This window comes from Erithacus rubecula (genome assembly GCF_903797595.1).
Source record: "Erithacus rubecula genome assembly, chromosome: 1".
In the NCBI taxonomy this organism is placed as follows: domain Eukaryota; kingdom Metazoa; phylum Chordata; class Aves; order Passeriformes; family Muscicapidae; genus Erithacus; species Erithacus rubecula.
In genome coordinates this window covers 21068526-21088917 of record NC_136658.1, presented here as the reverse complement: position 1 = coordinate 21088917, position 20392 = coordinate 21068526, and the positions used below count along the sequence as shown (strand labels likewise).

At 38.9% G+C, this 20392-nt stretch overlaps 1 protein-coding gene and 1 long non-coding RNA gene across 34 annotated transcripts in view; one reads left to right on the top strand and one right to left on the bottom strand.

Moving 5' to 3' along the window:
• ZBTB20 (zinc finger and BTB domain containing 20) overlaps positions 1-20392 on the top strand; it is a 472123-nt gene that overhangs the window by 161886 nt on the left and 289845 nt on the right. The gene's annotated exons all lie outside the window — the stretch shown is intronic.
• On the bottom strand, positions 5-7383 carry LOC306810149. Its single transcript, XR_013776397.1, has 3 exons — positions 6869-7383; positions 4249-4302; positions 5-1865 (listed from the first exon to the last, which is right to left on the bottom strand). It is a non-coding gene; the product is annotated as an uncharacterized lncRNA (long non-coding RNA).

The following is a 20392-nucleotide window of genomic DNA, read 5'->3' as shown; positions in this document are numbered from 1 at the left end:
AAGTAAAAGCTTTTCTGGTACCTTTTGTCCATATTTTTCTTCTATATGCATCCAAAGTGTTAGCACAGTAGCTGGTCTTGGATAAAGGTCAGAGTCCCCTTGAATGGGATTTAGAAGTTCAAAGGATGTTTTATTTAAAAATTAAAAAGGAACTTACATCTTGCAGATCTTTAATTTCAGAGCACTGAATAGATCATTCTTTGGTGCTTTGTTTTGAATAGTATTAGGAATACTGTGCATCTCTGTTTGTTGACTTACAGTTGCTGTTGCTTTGTCAGTGAGGATTTCTGCACATTGGTGGCCGAGATAACAGAAAGTAGCAGAAGATTCCTTATAGCAAAAAATACAGTTTGTTCTCTTCTCATGATGTCGTAACAAATTCTTCTGTTCTGTATGAGAAAAAAACAAACAACTTTCTGATGACATCACAAGGGACTTCAGCTTCTTTAGGGTGCAGATGAAGGCAGAAATGCCTAATTTGTCTTTGCTGTAGCACAACAAGACAGTCAAAATAGCATCTATGTCTCAGCAATAAAGGAGTCTTTTTCTAAGAGCATAGTTATTCCATAAATGTAAGTCAGATTGCACATCACTCTGATCTACCTTTATTTAGAATCTGTTTATTGAATGTATTTGGGTTAATAATTAAGATTTGGAGCTTCAGTGACTGAACAACAGGCATGCAAAAGAGGATTGGAAAATATAGTAAATTCAGATATACTTAACCAAATGAAACAATATAGGAAAAAAATCCAGAAGCTTGTAGAGAGAAGGAAAAAGATAGATTTCAGTTGACCAGTACAAAGCTGTGGAATATTGCAAAGCAAAGGCAGGTTTTTTTCTTGTTTAAGATCAAAATGTGCAGTCTGTAATGAAATCCAGAGCCTTCTTCTGAAGTGGTACTTCTGTACTCCAGTTTTAAAATATTTTAACTATTAGAGGGGATTTATCATGCCTTTACCACCCCCCCCCCATTTTTTAATATATTTTAATGTTTTATTGTAAACTAGCTGGAGGGTACAGTTACACTGTGGACAGCTAAAGCCTGCCCCTCCAGCACACAGCGCCAAGCATGACTCAGACAGGCAGATTGTGCCATTCTGGCTCTACTCCACTATGTTTTTACATTACTGGCAAGGGCCATGCCATTGTGTTGTTTAAATATTGTGTATTAACTGCAGGCTGTGGCCAGTGAATGGTATTTAACATTTTCTGCTCTTCATTGCTGAATGTGAGCAACTTCCTTGGTCACCAGAGGTTAACGTTGCAGTTACACTGGTGAGCCAAATTGAAAACACTCGTGGATTTGCTGGGTCCGGCAGAAATTTAAAGGGAGGTATTCAGGGGAAAATGGGGGAACTCTTCTGAATCTGTTAGTACCAAATGTCATGCTTGTCTTGCAATTTAGTGTGAACAACCAGGAAAAATTTTGCTGGAAAGCAGGAGTAATTCTCTTTCCAAAATGCAGCAGCAGCGTAAGAGTGAATTAAAGGCAAGTTCTTTGAATCCTTACTATCCAGATGGTCACTGAGACCTGCATGGACAGCCCAACACAAAATAAGAAAAGCAATTGATGCTGGCTGGGATGAGCATTTTTTTGTTATGTGAGAATCTAGATTTTGAAGGGGAAATAAATACACAACTGTAAAACTCATGTTTAGGAAATATTTTTGGTTACCTTTTTTTATCAAGAGTGTAAAGTGCATCCACACAGAGATGTTGAGCAGCTTTCTCAAGGTACAAGTAAATCAGTGGTCAAACTGGCAATGCAGTGTGGGATCGTGACTCCTAAGACTGTTCTGCCTAGGTCTTCTTTCCATTCTGGGAAGTAAGGGTCCATATTTTTAATCCTTGAGTTTCTTGTGCTAGTAATTTTAAAAAACCACAAACAAACTAACAAAAGAAACTACAATAACAACAACAAAAAACCCCCAACCCTCCACTTTTAAACTTGTAGCTGCTTTTAAGTTCTGTAGCCTTGGCATAAGCTGTCTCTGGAATACAGAAAAACAAGGTGAAGAAAGTTTTACATAAGCACATATATCCTGTAAAATGAGGATGTAGTTCTTGCTATACCTTGTGTCCATGTAAGTAGTTGCTTGACAGAATAAAAATAGTGGCACTTTTTATAGAGGAGGGTATACTTTAAAGATTTTTTTTTGTTTCCTGTATGTTTGCTGTAATCAGGTTTCTAATTGTAAGATCCTTAACAAGGTGAACTTGGCATTTGGGTTTTCCTGTATTAGCCCTGAAACAGCAAAGAAAAAAGGCAAGCCATATTCTTTTCTCTTTGTAGTTTTATAATTTATTTCTTTAATTAAAGTGTGGAAATCTTGCTTTAATGTAGGAATGTCTCTAAATTGAGTGATTAATGTAAGATGAGCCAAATTTTGTCTAATAAAAATACTTGGTACGGGGCATTAGAAGAAACATTAAGATGAACATCACCTGAACATCTGTCAGACAGTTGCATGAAAAACTCTACTTGCTGAATGTGGTACAGATATTTTCCTAATGCATAAGATCTGTGGGCTGGATTCTTGTTTTGTTGGGTTCTCTAAACTAAAGTTATGTGGGCTGATAGGCAAGCAGATCTGTTGAGGTCAATGGGGCTACTCAAATAATCAACTTAAAGGATGTGGTTTAGTACTATGTGGTTTGCAATTAACCCCTAATAGGATTAAGTCAAGCATGAGGATGTACCTCTGCTCACACTCAGTGTCTACATGATTTTGGAATGGGACAATGACAGCACACATACTGTGTGTGGTACGAAAAGACGTGCTTTCAAAGCAATAGTTTTATTATGTTGCCATGGGCTGAGGGCAGTAAGGAGTTTATGACTTTTTTTTTTTTTTTTTTTTTTTTTGCAAAGAGGTTGGTTTTTCAAGGTTTCAGCTTCACACAGCCTCATCTGATCAGTGACCAAGAGATCCAGTGTCTAGTCTTTATGGATACTGGATCAATGAGTGGCATTTGACAAGTCATTTAACCTCACTGTGCCTCATTCAGCACATCATTCTTTCAATCTGGTTCAAACTGATACAGCTCTGTGACCATTACTGAATTTGTGAGTTTGTGTTTGCAGAGCTCTTAGGGGATAAACAGTAACCATTGTTATTATTAATAAGTACGTTGTGTAGACAAATCATGAGGAACGGTGATACAGCCACTCTTGGGGATGATCTTTCACAACTTGCTTGGGCCTTTGTTTAATCCCATCACTCAAAAGTAGCAAGGCCAACTCCAATTTAGAATTACTTCTTATGTCACTCTCCCCACTTCTGAGTATTTTATTGTTCATGTTCTCTCTCTGTTTCTTTGCTACTTTCCTCCAAGCAGAGTTAACCTTGCATACCAAACTTCATTCCTTTTTTTTTTTTTTTTTTTTTTTTTTGCATTATACAACAGAGGCATTTGTCTAACCTCCAAATTACAGAGATCAAATTCATTTTGTCTAGTGATTGTTTGCTGATGATGTAGGAAACAGACAGAAGACAGTTTGAATTTTCATAAGTTAAATTGAGCTTGCAGGCATCAGGAGAGGAAGAGGCAGAGCCCAAGCCAATGTGACACAGTGAACTGGCATCCCAGAGTGCAGGCTGCATGTGTAGCGTCAGCATGTCAGGGCTGGGGAGCCCTTTGTCCATCACAGCACTGCTTTTAGATGAAGGAAGAGTTTGAAGCAACAAACAAGCACTATGTGCACTACCCTGTTCTTTAGAGTGCAAGAATCCTCACAATTCTTGATGGGTTTTGAGACCTGTCCTTTCCTCCTATAACTTGCTGTTTTAACTAGAATTTCAGGTCTAAGACAGAATTTAAGTCCATTCCAAGTTCATGGTCCTCTGACAAAATGTAGACTCTTATGAGTTTAAGCTTTTTTTTTTTTTTTATGCATTTATTGGCTTGTAGAAGCTGTGCTGCAAATGTGAAATGAGTATGGAAGTGTGCTTTCTTTGAACAAAGATCAATGTCTTGGGGCCAACTATCCCCAAGGAATAGTATTAATGCATTAACAAAGAGAATTAATTTTGCCTTTTCCCCTTCCTTTACCAAAGCATTAATCCAGAAACTCATGGGGATAAATTCTGCCCTGATTTCTACCTGTGGAACCCCAGTGGAAATGTGGAGAGGTCAGAAATGTTTGTCAAGGCAGTAATTGTCCTAGGGTTAAAATTGTGGAGAAAGCAGAAACTGGTTGATTTTTATCTGGCCCAGGGGCAAGAGGATATGTAGGAGACCTACCTGGCATTATACACTTCTGAAAGTGTTGTTTTGTTGTACCTTATGGAGAATATACTAAAAAAAAATTTAAAAATCTAGTGAGTGAAAATTTATAATCAAGAGCACAGTGATTAATTGTTCTTCATGTCCACTGGGAGAAAGACCTAAAGAAATCAGTTCAACAGTGAAAATTACCAAGTTAGATATTAGTAGCCATGTTCTGACTGTATGGGTTGTGAAGTGCTGGAACACACAATCTATAGGTGCTATGGAAGCAGGAGAGCTTTCTTTTTTAAGGAATAGCTTGGAAAACCACTTCCCAGAGTGTGCTGCTGCTTCCCATAAGGCAGAAGACCAAACTGGATGGGTTTTGTTACTCCCTGGCATTTATCTGACTCAGTGTACCATTTGGGAATGTTGGTATGTGGCAAGTACATTCCTGATTAATAATGCCTAATGTTCCCGAAAGATCTCCAGGGTTTTCATTTTTCCATCCTCTCATAACTGGAAAGCACACTATGTCTTCAAAGACTTCATTGGGCTGCCAGCATTTTGCTTTGACTCTTCATTTTTAGAGAAGGACAGAGGAGGGAGTTGCATAGACACAGAAATTTTCAGTCGTGGTGAGTCTGCAGGGCTTCCTTGCCAGTCAGTGCCCAAAAACTGATTTGTTTCAGTTACTGGTTTTTAAAATTTGGATTAATGGAGACACTCCAGGTATTGCCTGATACAAGCTCCTCTGATAAAGAATATGGAGACAGTTGGAAGTTGCAAATAGGATTGATGATCAGAGCCAATATGTAATGAGGCTGGAGTAAAGCTGCTACAAAAAGGTAAATGTCTCAGGAGATTAAGAGCTTTGTAATTGTCTCTCTTTTCTTCTGATTGCCTCTGTTTTCTGAATTTTTATGCAAACATCCTAGAAAGATGTTTTCACTTAATGAAACTGCAAATCTCAAAATGCAGTTGGCCAAGAACTAAGAAAATTTTCTTAGTTCTCAGGTTGGTTTTAATCAGTCTCATTCACAACTTAGCACAAAAAAGCAGTTGGGAATTGTTTTTTTAGTTTGTTGGGGTTTTTTTTTTGGTTTTTTTTTGGTTTTTTGTTTTTTTTTTTTTTTTTGCTTTCTTATAAATGTTTAAGGGTTTTCTGGGGAGGTGGAGGGGTTGTGTAAGGCTTTGTTTGTATGTTGTAGGTTCAGAGATTAAGGGCATCAGCTGTAGAGCACAGATGGGTAGAATTATGACTTTTTTCATAGATGGCATCTCTTGTTTTTGCAGAACAGTGGCCAGAATAGATGAGGGTAGGAAAATGGCTCTCTGGTGTGTGGTTGTTTTAGTATATAAAGGAGTATGGGTTGTGATTCACTCATGTTAAAAAGGCATGGAAATACAAGCATTGATTCTTTGAGTAGCACTGCTGTAGCAAGTTGCAGTAAAACAATTCAGCATTTGAGCACCTGAAGATGTTATGGTGAAAGTGGAAAATCTTTCACTCCATTTATCAAAAGATTTGCTACTCTACTTCAAGATAAAATAAAGAGTAAATACTATTGAGCAAGGAAAGTTATCTCAGACCAGAGATGTCATTTGATAAACTATGAAAGGAAAAAAGCAGCACAGACCTGGCCTTTTCTGAAGTGCTCCTATTTTGTTCTATCTTAAATGAAATTGTTTAGCTGAACCAGTGTGTAATGGGAGGGACTCCAGAGAAAGGCATTGTGGTTACTCTATATTTACATCAGTGTCCCTGAGGATACTCTTGCTGAATCATTTCAAATTCCAGAGTCTGATGTAGGGAAGTCTGATGAATGTAAGTTACCCAAATTTTCTGGTCTGTTTTCTTCACTAGGCTAAATTGTCTAGCTCTGAATTTTACTATGGAGGATCTCATTCTTTCTGCCCTCTTTCCTGCCACTGCCCCTGAAGTATCTAGATAATAGATTAGGAAGAGATTTTAATCTGTTGTGCCAAAATTGGTCTATTGTTTTTAACAGTTTCCACTGGCATGAAAGAGATCAGAATTTTTATTTGTTTATTTCTAAATAATAACCAAAAATAATTATTTGACTGTGCAAAATGTTTTAGTGTCAGCAATAACTGAAGGCATCTCTGAGTCAAAACCTGCATTAACAATTTTTTTGAACCTGTTGCCTTCTTTGGCAGATTGTTTTTTCGTCGTATTTCTTTAGAAGTTTCATTCTAGTTCATGCAGTGTTCATATTGAAATTTTGAATAATTAAAATACTTTTTGGGATGGAAGAATGTTACTTCATTTCTTCCAAGATTTGCAGCAAGTAATCAAGAATCTTGTGACTCTTACCAGCAGAACCTTTTTAAGAATAAGGTGTACATTTCTCAACAGCAATGATAGCAGTTGTGCAGCAGATCACTGCATGTCCCCTCTGAATACAAACCAGATTAGATCATGATCATGCAGCCCCAGTTCATTTAGGTGGTGTATAGTGGCACAGTTTCTATGTATAGAGTTTGTAAGATCAGACCACCAGTGGAAGAATTGGAGTCAGAGACAGATGAATTCTTGTCTCTTCACAGTTCCTTTTTCCATTTATTAGGGTTTCAAGTGAAGAGGATAATCTGTTTTGTCATGTCTGTTGCCCTGTTTTAATACACAACTAACCTTCTTATATCTGAGTGGCTGTCACTTCCCCAGAGCAAGTGATACTGTGTTACTGAAGCAAACAGCTCTAAAATGATCATCCTTTGGGGTGAATTTAGTGCCTTGCTGGCAGCTTCAGCCTGCATGTTTTTAGCAACCAGAGGGAAATTCCAGTGGTCAGGGCATCACAAAAGCCTGAGGAATGCAGAGAGAGGATGCTGAGGGACACAGAAACCAGGTGACCAGGAGAGTGCAGAATTAAATTGGTTTATCAACTCCACTCAAAGTATAGCATGATTAGAAGTTAAAAATCCCTGACTCAATAGGCAAAGTTGCAATAGATAGTGATGCTCATGGATGGTACCTGAATGTAAAAGTTTTGATTCCTCATAACTGTTTAAGTCCTGCAGGAAGGGAAGGATTATACTTTTTACTTTTGTCAGGGCTTCAATGCTATTTAATTTGTCTGGATGCCTCTTGGCCACATGACATCACTCCAGAAATGATCCCATTTGTGGTTTCTTCCTGTATCAGAAACTGGCATATTAATACTTCTCAGCTTCTTTGTGTGTGTGTGTCTCTGAGGCTTGGAAAATGCTACTCCTTTACAGCTACAGGTGCCCTTCCTCTGATCATGCTGACCATTCAAGAACATTTCTCATGGCAAACTCTTGTTCACTTCAGCCTAAGTTCACTCCATTATGCTGTGGTGTTCTCGTGCCTATGTGCTGTTACTTGTGGCTCCAGAATGGCACTGTAGAGAACATTCAGCCCTAGATGTCTAGCAAAGATTTCATTTCATAGGATACAGTCATGGTAACCTCAAGTATTTTCCTGCCCTGTCCAGGGAACTGTCCTTTGGCAAGTTCAGGAAAATTCTTAGTGTAGGAAGGTAATCCCAACTAATAGTTATGATTTTAATCTATAAAAGATATAAATAAGTATGTTTTTGGACTGGTATCGAACCAAAGCTTTGCATTCAGATAGTCCCTGAACTTCTGTGATGTTCAAAACATCATTATTTTCTCATATGTAAATCTCATACTTTTGCAAAAATATGGAAATAGGTGGTGAGAGGGGACACTGTACTACCAGGTCCAAAGCTAGATGCAATAACATTTAGATGCAGGACTCCAAGTGGAATTCAAACCCCAGAGTTAGGGGCTTTGTCTAGCACTTGGGATGTATTAAGGGCAATGGGAAGCATCTTGTTGGATGGTATTTAGCCTAGTGGAAACCAGAGGGAAGCTCTACAGATTAAACACTTGGTGATTCTTCCATGGACAGAATTTCTTACCAGCAGGATATTTGTCCTTACTGCAATCCATTCATGTCCTAAAGAATTCCAAATGTGCTAGGTACGTTTTACTTTTTAATGAGTGCGTTTTCTATCCCCATATAGAATTTGCCATTCATCAACATGAGATAGGCAGAAATTTCCTGTGCCTTAGAATGGTGGAAAACAATTTTGATGTCCATTCATTATGAGACTGTCAGTGGGATAGTTTTCTATGTGATTGTCTTCATTATTACTTAATTACATTTAAAAGCATTTAATTTCTAAAAATATCTTACACTATCTTTGTCACAATGTTTAGAATATATCTATACCATATAGTAGATATTCTTTAAGCTCCTTATGCTTCTATTTCTTGTAAAAGAAATATACTGTATAACAAAATAGAATTATTTTTTTATTTAATGCTGAACTAATTCTCAAAGCTGTGTTGTAGTTAATCATGGGTGCACTGGTGGAAGTTTAGCAAGTGTGATAGGCTTTTCTCTCTGCTTTTTCTGTGTTCACAATGTGGGAAGCCTGAATATCCATGTTATGAAACACTTAAGTCTTACCTCTGCTGCTGCCAGTGCTTGGTCCCACTGAATGGGATCGGACTTTGTAATTCCCCTCTGCTGCTCCCTAGAGCTAGCAGCTCAGGGCTGTAGAACTGGGTGAAATTCAGGGCTGAAGGCAAGTGATGTGAAAAAGCCAGTGTTATTTTGTAGTGCCCAGAGAGATTATGCAAACATAATTATCACCTGTGCTCTGTGCCAGATCTCTGCACACCATTTCGGGATGAAGTGCCTCCATTTTCTGATCACTTCTTTAAAAGATAAAAAAGGAAGTCCTGGCCCAAAAAACATCCCTGGGCTTCTTCCACATTCCTTTCAGTGGAGACAGGAATCATTGCAAACACATGTGCTTGAGCTGGGCCTTTACATGGCTTGGGTTATGGTATATCTGATGCATTTATGTATTCATCTTTTCCCCCTCTCCAAAAGTCCTGCCCCAGGTGAGGAACAGACACCAACTGCTCTGGCTGATATCCTGATGGAAATGCAGGGCTTTCCTTAACTGATGGAGAGGAAAAGGTTTTACCTTTTGGTTAAAAAGGTGATAAAAGAACTACATCCTGCTTTCTTTATAGACCCCCACTCCCCCTTTTTTTTTCTTTGATGCAACTAGATTTATCCTGTTTTAATACCAAAGTGACATAAAATCTGTCACATGCATGTTTACAGTAGGGGTTAAATGAAGGTTTATTTTGGATTTATTCTGGTTTTCAGGTCGTTTGGAGTTCTTTTATGAAAGGTTACAAGACTATATTGGTTATAAATTATTCCTTTCCCCCATTTTACCTAGCTCAATTTTAAAACTGACTTTTAGAACAGTTGTTCAGTTTATGGAGTTGATGAGGAACTGGAAATTTTCATATACAGTTCAGACAAACCAGTTCTTCACTGAACTGGGGTTGCCTCTTGCTTACCCTGAATCCAGGTGTAAAAGTCCCAGTCTCTGTCCCAGTTTGGCCTTTTTATTCCTCTGCATCACTGATAAGCAAGTGGAGACTCCTGTGCTGATCTTGCTCAGTGTTGAGAGCTTTCAGAACCCAGTCTGCATTTTTCCTGTGTTTCTTTAAATATAGAAATGGAGCCTGTTCTGCACTTTTGAAATCTTAATTTTCTCTAGGTCAAATATCCTGTGTATTTACAAGTGTAGCACATATTCATGTGGCTAAATGGATAGCAGTTGGGGTGGTACTGTTGCCCTTTAAATAGGGACTCCATTTACTTAGTGGGATTTTCACCAGTTTCAGTGCTTGGAAGGTCAGGTTTTGTTTTCTTTCACCACTTTGCCAATATAGTATTATTGTCATAATTCTTCCCCAGTTCATTCTTAATGGCCATGTCATAGAACTTTTAGGTTCTAGTAAGACATTATTGGTGTGGAGGGCAAGAAATAGGAAGAAGCTGAAGAAGAAATCCTAGTGCAAATCTTAACAAACACAAATTATAGAAACAGGCATCATATAATGGCATTTAGTGGCTGTTCAGTGTACCAGTTTAAATTAAAATGTGCTCTCCTCTGCATCTAGACCAGGAGAGATGAAAAGAAATTGTGTCCCCTCCCAGCTCTCCCCATTTCTTAACTGATCCAAATTATCTTGTCGAAGTCAAGTTTTTATGGGAAAAAGGTAACGTATCACCACAATAACTTCTGAACATAGCCCGTGCCTCTTGGCTGTAGCACAGAAGGTCTTGTTTCACCTCTAGTTCCTGTACAAACAGAAATGCCTTTTGAACAATGAGCCAGCAAAATGTGAAATTAAACAGGGGCAAGTGTACATTTGTTTTATGTATAGTCACATTAATCAGACATATAATTTTTCTTTGGAAATGACTGTTTCAACAAAAGCAAAATTATAGCAATTAAAATTGTGAGGAGGAAAAATAATAGTATTGATTTTTTTTGTGTGGCTTTGTTATTTTTTGCTTAATTTTGTGATAAGTAAGTAGTAATGCATATCTTATTGCATGTCAATCTGTTTGTTAGACTGCAAGAGGCACTTAAATTTCAGAAAGGTGAAAGTTCAGTAAGAACTAAGCTAATGCTTAGTGACTTTTTTCATTGCATGAAACACTGCTTGTTTTTCTACAATGATGTGCAATAATACAAATACAGAAATAGCAAAAAATGAACGGGCTTACTTGGAAATTCTAATACACAGAACTTTCAAAACAAATTTATTTTTGGATTTTTAATTATGTGGAAAGGTTCAGTATCACATCTTTTTGAATCCTGACTTCAAAAGGAAATGAGAAGTCAAATTTTCTCCCTTTACTTATGGCTTTAAAATGCCTCAAAAGGCCTAGCAGTTCACTAGCAAGAGTACTCATAGAATCATAGACTGTCCTGAGTTGGAAGCGACCCACAAGGATCATCAAGTTCACCTCCTGGTCCTGCACAGGACACTCCAAGAGTCACACCATGTGTCCAAAACCATTGCCCAAATGCCTCTTGAGCTCTGCCAGGCTTGGTGCTGTGACTATATCCCTGGGGAGCCTGTTTCAGTGCCCAGCCACCCTCTGTGTGAAGAAACTTTTTCTAATACTTAACCTAAATGTCCACTGACACAACTCCAGGCCAGTCCCTCCAATCCTGTCACTGATCAGTGCAGAGATCAGTGCCTGCCCCTGCTCTCACCCTCACAAGAAGCTGTAACTGCACTGAGCGCTCCCCTCAGCCTCCTCCAGGCTGAACAGACCAAGTGCCCTCAGCCCCTCCTCACACGGCCCCTCAAGGCCCCTCTCCATCTTCTGTTGTGGCCCCAGAGCTGCCCCAGCACTGGAGGTGAGGCTGCCCCAGCTCAGAGCAGAGCAGGACAATCCCCTCCCCTGCCTGGCTGTGATGCTGTGCCTGATGCCCCCCAGGACAGGGTTGGCCCTCCTGGTTCCAGGGCACTGCTGACTCAGGTTCAACTTTCCATCCACCAGGATGCTTCCCTGAGGCACAAGAAAAAAGATCTGAGACTGTTGCTTTTTGAAAATTTTTAAGGATGTTGTTCAGAGAAGTTGTGGATGCCTCATCCCTGGAAGTATTTAAGGCCAGGCTGGACAGGGCTTTGAGCAACCTGCTTTAGTGGAAAGTATCACTCCCTGTGGCATGGGGAACAAGGTGGAGCAATCTCATCCTGAAGGTCACTTCCAACCCAAAACATTTCATAGGTTTGAAATTTCATTTCTCTCTCCAGTTTTCCACTATCATTCTTATATCTAGGTACATCTAATTCTCTCTAAAAGAAGAATTAGGGCCTCTGTTTTTGCTGACAAAGGCTACTGTAATAGATAGTTGAGTATTTCTTGTGGATGCCAGGAGGAATGACTATTTTGTGGATAGATATTGTAGTAGACAGAAGTATTGATTGGGTTTCATTGTAATAAACACTGCCAGATGTTATCTCAGTGTGTACTGTTTGCATTAGTAAATAAATAAATTCTCCAGAGCACAATTATTCCCTATAATGTTTTTTCAAAAGCTTACTCTTGTCTTACTATTGAGCTTCCTCTGCTTTCTGTGCAGCTTGAGAAACTAATTGGAGCATGTGAAGCTAATTGTAAAATTCAAATCTTGCTGTAGGTTCACATACCATGTCAAGGCGAAATCTGGCATGTAAAAATGATGGCATCTTCACTTGAGGTAGTCTTGCTTCCCCTGAGACTTCTTCCTGTAGAAAATAACTGAGCAGGTTTCATTTACTGTTGTGTTGTTCTCTGTACTGGTGAACACGTTGTCGTGGGAATGTCACAGTAAACGTTTGTGCCCTCTGACTCTTGGTAAAGACTCTCAGCTTGCAGGTCACTTGGCACAAAGGGATGGTTTGGTTCCAGCCCATGGGCTGCCACTGAAGGTGTTGTTCAAATGCCAGTTCTTGAAGCCCAGCATGTCACCTATCAAGTTACACCAGCTCTGAGTAACAATCTGACCTTCCACAGAGACCAGGAATTCCAGGGGTCCAGAATCACAGATCAAAATGATCAATCACTTAAAATCAATTTGAAGAGCATGCTGGGGCACAGCACATCATCACAGTGCTCAGCATATCAATGTGGGACTGTGTGCAGCTCCAGCACCTGAGCTTGCCTAGTGCTGCATTTTTCCTCACAGTAGGTAAGGCACAATGAAGCAGACTTAGATCTGAGTTCTCTCTGGTTCCTGGTGCTTTCAGCTTTTCTGAAAACACTGAGCAAGTCCACAAGGGCTTTCCTGAAGTGTAGTTAGTGTCCATAAAAACTCATGTTAAATGAGAGCTGAAGTTGTGTACTGCATATTCTGAAAATTATTTCTTTTTATGTTCCCTAAAATAGTGGTTCCTTGATCTGCTGGACTAATGCATCTCATAATTCATGATTTTGAGTTACGTACTGAACACTGGCTTTCACTTAGATACAGGTTCCCTTGACAAGTTGGCTCATTCCAGAGCTTTCCCAAAACATACTCAAAACAATTTCAAAGGTTTAGGAAGATGCAATGTGTATTTGAATTCTCTGCAAGTGAATCAGCATTATTAACCTTACGACTCCTAAATTAAATCAACATTCTGTGTCACATCCTAAGTTTAAATTCATACAAAATATGTGATTTTTTTTTTCAAATTCTTAATAGTTTTACTATTGTTTGTCTGCTTCCTCCAGCTTTTCCAGCAGCTGATTTTTTAACTGTACTTAGTCTATCTACTTAGGTGTATTTAGAATTTGTATACATTTTACAGGAACTTTATGTAACAGCAGCATTTACATGTGTATGTATTTACAGCTGGACTTACAATCTGTAAGGCTACTCCTTCTCAAAAATTTTATTTTGGACAGGGATCATCAAATCAATACTTTTTTTCCCCTTTTTTCTATTTGTCCATGTCTTCCTTTTTCTTCTTGCCAAAAAGGGAAAAGAAAAAATTAATGAAGAACAAGGGAAGGAGAAGATGGGGAACCTTCCCACCAACATTTTCTTGCTGTGTACATGGATATTTTCAGTAATATCTCTGAAAACCCTGAACTACTTCCTTCTGAAATTCCCAGTGTAAAATTAGCAATACTTGGCCATTTAAGAGGCAGCTATTTTTTTCATCCCACTTCCCTTTGAATAGTCAAGCGCATGTCCAAGCTACAGCCACTGAAGAACAATTCCAAGTTGCATGCAAACATGGTGTGTCAGCTGTGCGTTTTTCCTGTTTCTAAGAAATAAACATCACAAATGTGAAATGAAACATAACAGAGAGGCACCTGAGTGCAGATGCAAAGGTAGAATCTTCATTGGCTCCATTTCAGCACAGACACAGGGAAAACTTAAATCTGCTCGGGAGTCCTGAGATCTTTACTTCTCTCAGGTTAGCAAATGTGTCTAAGGGAGGAAGCAGGAATAGCAAATTCCCATGTGATTTTAATGATTCATGCTCCCTAGAAGAAGGAGCCATGGGAAATATGCTGGAGCATTGCTATGTTGTTGTGTGCTATAGGATGTTTGTTTAGGGAAATGGCTTTGCTAATAGATGCATGAATCAGTTGTGTCCCAAATAAAATAAAAAGTGCAACACAGCCTTCCATGGGTTTGGTCTTCTGCAAAATTAAATGCCTTATTTGTGTCTTTTATCTAAGCAGGAAAAATGGACCAAATAATGGCCAATGATTCAGTAGCTCTGAGCATTTTTTGATTTTAACGTATAAGGACTGCATGAGCTTGCTGCTTCTTCTTCAAGGTTTATGACAGAAAACCATTGCGGTGTTCTCTCCTCCTGCCCTCCCCATCTCTCAGCTCTCAAGTGATACAGGGCAACACTATAACCTGTACTTACACCTCAGATAAATGTTGCAACAACCAGTTGATGTGACTACAGGGGATATTTTCTGTCTGGTAGGTAGATACATATGTTTCCTTTGCTCCACATCTGTGTGGAGCAAAACACCCTGCTTTTTAATGGTAGTTTCCTATGTTAAGGTTAGAGTTTTGTCCCCAGAACCAGTTTGGTTTTTGGCATCTCTCTTGTTACTGTGTGCAGTGATGCCGCTTAATGCTCATTCAGGCAGTGGATTTGTGATTCTGCTTCTTGGCCTAAAGTGGATTGAGATTCATAAAAAATAATCTCAAATCACAAAGCCACCATGGGAGGCTTATAGCTTCTGTGACTATCTCACTTGGGCTAGATTTGAATCAGCAATCAGGAGGTGAATGCTTTTGTTCTTATCCCACTGCCAATTTCCTGAACTAACATAATCTGAGTGTGTGTCACAAAAATTTATTTTCCAATTGAATGCATCCATCCTTTAAAAACAGGTTAAAAAATAAGAGACAAAATGTAAAGGAAATTTAACATCCAAAAAATACAGAACAGTGCTCAGGACTTTAAAATATATGTAAACATCAGTTCCTGCCAAGTTAGTCATTACTAAGAGTTGTTAACACGGGGGATTGATTGAGAGAATGATTGTTGCTGTAGAATGATGATTTAATAAGAGAAAAATCTGATAGATTTGACATGCTACATAAAATGTGCAGAATGGTTATGCTTTGGAAAATTGCAACTTTCGGTTGTACCCTGTACAGATGTGTTTGTTCTGTGCCTTGCCACATTCCCCTTTTTTTCCTGTTACTCTCTTTAATTGCTAGAAGGCATTGGTATTCACCATTGTTACACATGTCACCCAGAAAAACATAAACACACCCCGTTTTTCTTCCTCTTGTTGCCTTCTCTCACCCCTTTGCCTGGCCTGTACTCACCTACCTCCTCTGATGTTCAAGTAGGGCACTGCAAAGTGTCCTGCTCTCTGTATTTAGAAGGTGTCTGCCAGGAGCTCGGCTTTATTTGCTCCTTGCTAGCACTGCCTTCACATGCCCTGTTCTGGCTGATGATTATTTATCTGCTACTTAGCCCCAACAAAATGCTTAGTGCTTTATAAGCCAGAAAATGAAGGCTGTCTCAGCTCAAGGAAGTTGTACGAGAGAAAAAGATGAAACAGCCCTTTACTGAAAGGCTGTACTCTGTCCTTCCATTTTTCAGCAATAATTTATGAGAGGTTGGTTTGGTGTTTTTAAATCTGAAATGACCAGTGCCTCCATGAACATCCTCTTACAAGTGTTGTTGGTGTCTTTGGTCTTCTGTAATGACTAGTGATTTGTGCAGGCCATGCCCAAATAGTGATCGCCTTGATCTGAGCTGCCACTGGGCCCTTTTTCTGCAGACAGGGGAGGCTGGTGTCAGAGGCTGGGCACAAATGGCCTTTGGCTTGCCATGAGAAAATGTAGGGCTAGCCCTGGTGCTTGTACTCTATGAATAATAATAATAATAATAATAATAAAGAATCCTAGAGTCTGATTACAAGGAATAAATTCCATAACACCCTCTGCACTGTATTGATTGTGCCAAAGAGCGTAACATAAAATGACTGAGAACAACAGCAATTCAAAACAGCAGCACACAATGGTGTGATTGGACTCTAAGCACATAAAAATAATGGTTTAAAAGAAAGGAAAAACAGGCAAAAATGGGACCATGGAGTGGCATCAGGGACAGTGCCATGAAACTGTGGTAAGATGCATGAGCCTAGTAGAAAGAAAAAGAGGGGGTGGGGGGGTGAGTTACTTATGAATCAGTACAACTGTGCTTTGTTCTGCATGAGTGTTTTAATAGAGCAAGTGTAATATAAGGATCAGGTGGGCTCGTGGGAATGGAACAAAAGGTTTTGTAAAATTAAAGCAAAATAATTATAGCTCTAGGTGTAGAGTGAGCACACTCCAGCAGTTGATAGCAGGAACCTGCTCGGAATGGAGAAGGAAGGAGAGAGGAAGATGCAGTTAGGAAGGTTTTTTGGTTTGTTTTATTTTTTTTTTTAATCCATGCATACACATGCAGTTAGACATAGATACATGTGCACATATAGTGCAAACAGTTTCATACACATATGGTAACAAAGACTTTATATCAGTGAGAGTTTTATTCAGGTTTAAAAGTCAGTAATAAATCCCCGCAAAAAAATGCATTAAAATGAAAATTTAAAGAATAGTCTCAAATGAATTAATTGAAAAAAAGGAGAAATACCAACTCTGCATTGCTTTCTGAAGGAGCAAGTCTAAAACAAAGACTGTCATATGACATGGGAGATGTTTTTGCTGTAAAAACCCAGTGATGAATATGTGCAGAGTGCCCAGTACACTAATAAAGCCATCTCAAAGTCCCAGCAGCGAATGCGATCATAGGGGTTTCAGAAAAAAACTGTCAGCAATGCTTTGTGTTACAGAAACTCCCATATTTGGGCAGAGCATTCTGCTGTGCTCTTGTGCAGAAAAAGCTGTTTCCTACCTGAATTTCAGAGTAGTTTTGCGAACATGGTGAGCGCTTTGTTGATCACCAGGTGGCCTCCCTGTGTCTTGTGCTTTTTCTTTACTCTCTGTCTGTGTATGTGCCAAAGTGCACTTGGATTCTGTATAAAAGTAGAAAACAAACAAACAAAAAAAACCCTGAAAAAGAGACCTGACCCACTCTAAGTTGCTGATTGTCCTCAAAATGTAATTAAAGAGATGTTCAGGATCTAGGAGTGCAGAAAGCCTGTACTCAGGTGTGCATTTTTCTCCTTCTGTCATGTTGGTCTCACAGTGTTCAGAATGTGCTTCTATTTTGGGCAGTGACTTCCAAATAAATAAAGAAATTCATTTTATTTGTAGGAATACTGAAAGAGAAGGATGTAGTGAATTTTAATACCAGCCCCGCTGGCTCCCCATAGCACCTGTGGGTTAGGATGAGTCTCGTTCCACTTAGGCACTTCTTCATGGAATGCAATAAGGAATATGACCAACTACCAGTGATTATATGAACATAAAGTAAGAAACTTGTTTTTTTACAGCACTGGAATCACTTCCCTTCCATGGTAGATGGTGTCTGATGGGCAAGACTCATTGCACCTCATTGTGGTTCAGTTTGTGGAAAGGAGGTTCAGTGTAGCCCTCAAAACTATAGTTGCAGGCACAGCTACTACAGATGGCTGGTGTGTAAGATAAGGTCTTGGCAAGGGAGGGGGACAATTAGCCTGCCTCCCACCACATTTCCCCTTATTCTGTAGTCAGATTTCCCTTATTCAGAGTTTGTTCAGGGTAATTGTTCACAGACAATATATTTTTGTGCTCACGGTGCAATCAGAGGCTGTTCTCACTTGAAGCAGATCACATCTCTTAGGTAGTGCTTTCTGCCAGAACGTGGAGGCTGAGATCAGACTGAAGCTTTATGAGCTCCATTTGGTGCTTTTTACTTCCGTCTTGTTTCTCTCTCTGCAGGGGATGTGAAACTAGATTTGTCTTGTTTCCACAGCAGGGTTTTGGTTTATTTTGTTTTTCCAAAGCATTTCTTTCGGTGGCACAAATCCAGAGGAGAGTGTGTTGCAGAGATGGATTTGAATGTCAGACAGAAAGAGTTGTGTTTAATAAACTCTTTGTTGTAAACTGTAGAAAGAGCAGGAGGCCCCTCTTTAATACAAACATTCTGTGGCTAAATTATCAAAGTATTTGCCCTGAAATTTAAAGAGCAGTGAGACAAGGTAACTTTGCTAAAATGGATGTTTATGAGGTCTGATGCTCAAATTTGAAATTCTTTGGTTCTGGTTCTCCTCTCAAACTTTTTCCACCTTCCGTCTGCCTTTGTCTTTTGACTCAGAGGTGACTGCCTAATAGAACTGGGTGGAATGTAGGACTAGTTAAAATGAAATTCAAAAAACATCACCAACAAAAAGCCCCACCAAAAATAAAAATAAAAAAAAAACCCACAAAGTTTTATAGGCTTTTAGAGGAAAAAAAAGGAAAAAAGGGGCTTTAATAATATGATGCAGTACTTGAAGATGATAGCCCCACATGCAAACAGCTGAACATGTAGCTCCCATTATGTATGCCACTACTGCTTATCTCCTCTGCTCCCCTGCTTTTGAAAACTCTTTTCTCTATCACAGAACAAGCTATCTATCTGTGTTGATCTCATTTTGAAGTGTTTTGTCAACATGAGCCTATTATGAAATTAAAGGTCAGTAAAAAGGTCAGGCATTTGTTGGGGTAAGCACTGCATGCTCGAAAGGGAGGGGTCAATAATGCCCCATCACATCCCAAGCTTTCAGATGTGCCTCATGAGCTGAGCTATTCCTGTTTGGGAACAGAGATGCTGTAAAGCTTCAGTCGACCCCTCATTCACAGCAAGACACAATATGTCAGTATCTGTCACATTCCAAGTCCTTGAAACACTATTGAAGTCAGACAATTCAAAGTCCCAGATTCTTGGCTTCTTTTGAGATCACCTCATTTTCTTCCTTGCCATTCTAGTAAATCTGACATACATACGTACACATGCATACTTGTGTAGATGTTCTGACCTCTTTCCAGAGCATGAAATTCAAAAAAGGGGAAAAAAGCATGGGTTTTTCCCCTCGTCCTGTCACTTGTGACAAAAGCAAAACAAAAGACCAACAACAAAAAAACAAAAAAACAAAACTTCATAAGTTGTTTATATTCCAGCTTTATTTTCTTCCATTTACTCTTTGCCAGGAGCAAAGCATAAAGGATTAAGACAAGAACAACCCTGTATATTTGTATTTGTATATTATATTTACATATAATATACATTATTTAGGTAATAAAACCTGTTCTAAATTATACTGAAAAAAGGTAGTATTTCCACTTTTGCTGAGAAAGTACTGGTGCAGTGCTGCTCACATTTCCCTGCTTTTCCTCCATCTATTTTGGAATTTGATGAGCAATAACATATAGGCAGCAGTAAAGTCTGCAGTCCCTCCCTTTGCTCTTTTATCTGATTATCCTTTTCCTAGTCTATAGGAGAATGAGTCTAATCTGGCTGGAGAATTTGCACCCTGATTTTCTCATACAGCACATGAAGTCTTTTAGATAACAGTGGGGACAATTTCTGGTCTTATTGAAGTTGTTGGCAGTTCTCCAGATGATTTGTTCTAAGATTTGGCCTTGAGAAAAAGGATCAGTCACACTCATCTCCTTTTAATTCTGAACTAGAATGACCCATATCACTGCCCACTGATGGCTGCCTAGGATACTAGCAGTGAAATTTTGGAAAACGATCAAAAGTTCAAATATGTGCAAGAATGCATGAAACCCACTGTCTAAGAGATCAGAGAGAATACAGTTTGCCACAGCAAAATACGTGTTTAAATAGAACCAAACAAAACTGGAAGCTTGATATGAAAGAGATCTATGTCCATTTTATTATTTTTCTATATAATGTCAATTTCGGATGAGGTCTGGGACAGTTCTCTCAACTTATGTATGTGTTTTTCTGTTTTTTCTAAAATCTTTTGATTGCAGGGCACTATAAATGGTGCAAAACAAAGTCTCTTCCAAGTTCCCTACAGTGCGCAACTTAAGAGCATTTAGTTTTAGTGTGCATTAGGACTTTGTGTCCTCAGAGAACAGATCCTGCCCCTTTGATCTCTAGATATAAAAATCACTGTTTCCCAGTGGTTACAGAAAATCACTGGGGCCCCAGAAAAGTGCCATGAAGATGCAGAATGAGGACCTCACAACTCCAGTCCACTTCCAGCATTGCTGTTGCTTCTTGTATGTTTTGAAAAAAAATATTAGTGATCTCCAGTAATCCCCGTTTCTGAAATTAATTTAAAACTACTTATAGAACTTAGTAACATGAATTAGGGAAGGGAAAACTAATTTTAAAGAAATAGTCACACTCTCTTCAGTTTATCATAATATATTTT